We start from the raw sequence: 2,577 nt of genomic DNA on the forward strand, positions 1-2,577 counted from the left end.
CACACACACACACACACACACACACACACACACACACACACACACACTCTTTCTCTCTCTCTCTCTCTCCCTCTCTCTTACTTCAGAGGAACATAATAGAATCTAGGTTCTACAGCATATAGTTTACAATGTCCAGAATATAATCCAAAATTATTCAACACATGAAACAAGAAAAAATGATCCATTCTCAAGAGAAAAAACTGTCAGCAGAAAGCTACCTTGAAATGATGTAGATGTTAGAATTAGCAGCAAAAAGCCGGATACAGTGGCTCACGCCTGTAACCCCAACGCTTTACTTAGCCAAGTGTGGTAGCACACAGCTGTAATCCCAGCTACTCAGGAGGCTGAGGCACGAGAATCGCTTGAACCCAGGAGGCAGAGGTTACAGTGAGCCAAGATTGTGCCACTGCACTCCAGCCTGGGTGACAGAGGAGACTGCATTTAAAAAAAAAAAAAAAAAAAAAAAAAAAGAAAAGAAAAAAAACTAGCAGCAAGTTTATACTATGTTCAAAGAGATCAAAGAAAATATGCTTTTAATGAATAAATATATGGAGAATTTCAGGAGAGAACAGTAACTATAAAAAGCAGCCAAACAAATTCTAGATATAATATAAAAATTTAAAATTCACTGGACAGACATAATAGCCAAAGCAGATGACCAAGGAATCAAGATTAATCAACAGAAATTATACTATTGAGAGAAATTAGAATAAAAGAAGTAGAAAAACATGAACTGAACCTTAGGGACCTCTTAGGCCATATTAAAAAGTCTAACGGAAGGAGGGGAGGAAAAGCAGGGAGCAGAAACATATCAAAAGACATAAGACCCAAAAACTTTCCTTTGGTAAAAGGCATACTTACATATTCAAGAAGCTCAATGAACTAGATTAACATAAAGAAAATCACACAAGATATGTTATAGTTTAACTGCTAAAAACTAAAAAGACATACTCTATATGGGGACAATTCAAATGATGGCTGACTTCTCAAGAGAAAAATATGAGGGCACGACATCTTTGAAGTTTCTAAAATGCTGAAAGAAAAAATACCTGTCAACTCAGAATTCTACATTCAATGAATATATCCTTCAAAACTGAAAGCAAAATAAAGACATTTTCAGTAAATGAAAATTCAGAAACATCATTGCCAGAAGACCCACACTACAAGAAATACTAAAAGATGTTCAAGCTGAAGAGAAGTAAAGCCAGACAGAAACCTGGATCTTCAGGAAAAAAAAAAAAAGAGACAGAGAGAGAGAGAAATGATAGATATGTGGGCAAACAAATTCAAGACCTTTTTCCCTTAATTTCTTTAAGCTATATAGGCTAAAGCAAAAAATCGTAACATTGTGGAAGTTATGATCTATATAGATGTTAACACAAACGACAACTACAGTAAAAAGGATGGGTAGGAAGTTAAATATGCCTGTATGGTTGCAGGGTTTCTAAAATTTTCATAGTCAAGTTAGAATAATGCAGCTTCTTATACACTGACATGGAATGCTGTTTAAGGTATTTTTCAAAGAAAAAAAAAACAGATTCAGAATACTATTACAGAAAGACACCCCTTTAAAGTAAATACATATACATATACATATTCAGAGAATATCCTGAAAGGATAATACATGAAACTGGCAGGGGGAAGAGGAAAAACTGGGTAACTGGCATGCAGGGGTGGTATATTTACATTAAAATTTCAATTTTTTTAGATTTTATAATGTATAAAATACAAAAAATTAAATGCCCACAAAAATAAAAAAGTAAAGGCTCTGAGAAGTTCTACAAGAAGAAAATATTTAGATTTCCTTGATCCAGCATTTTACAAACCTATATGACTGTAGGTAACTGACTACTCTCCCTTTTTCAAGTAATAGCTATTTCTATCCCAATACCAGTGACTGGTATTGCTTACATCATATTAAAAAAGCAATCTTTAATTTTTTACTAGTTGTATCAACTAAATCTATTAAGAATATGACTCAGGTCATTTGAAATACTCTTTTTAAAAAAATGAGTCCATCAGAGTAACTTTAAATATAATTGCATTTTCACTGGTAGTCTAATAAAATTCCATCCACTAAAGTTCTAGACTTAATATTTTCCAAGACATTCAAGAATTCAGTCACTGTCCCATGCTTACTTATTTTTAAAAACTCATTAGGTACCTCTGTTATTACTGTCCAAACTGAATAATATCAACTATTTCTGAAAACATGAAAAATTGCTTGTTGAACCTACAAATGGTTCTATAAGATGCCACAATTTATTTTAGTTGCTAAAAATTAATATAAAACTCATATGAAACATAGCCATTATTTTGATACAAAAACAAAAACACACAAATTCTTGTTAAAGTTCAAGAAATATTATTTAGATAACATTATCTTGGTTTTAACAATTTAACGGTTTAATAGTGAAATTTTTTCCCGTGATACACTAATTTCACCAGTTCCTTTGAGTTTTTAAATCCACTTGACAATTTTCTGTAACAGTGTATTTTATTCAATTCATCTAACAAAGGAAAAACAGCACACAATTTGTGAATACCCAGAAATTCCTTAATCATGGAGATTGTATA

General features: G+C 32.2%; 1 protein-coding gene across 25 annotated transcripts in view; it reads right to left on the bottom strand.

Moving 5' to 3' along the window:
* Positions 1–2,577, bottom strand: part of STAU2 (staufen double-stranded RNA binding protein 2) — a 342,658-nt gene that overhangs the window by 216,998 nt on the left and 123,083 nt on the right. The window lies entirely within an intron of this gene.

Source organism: Sapajus apella, unplaced genomic scaffold, assembly GCF_009761245.1.
Source record: "Sapajus apella isolate SASKATOON/1434 unplaced genomic scaffold, GSC_monkey_1.0 scaffold222, whole genome shotgun sequence".
NCBI classification, from domain to species: domain Eukaryota; kingdom Metazoa; phylum Chordata; class Mammalia; order Primates; family Cebidae; genus Sapajus; species Sapajus apella.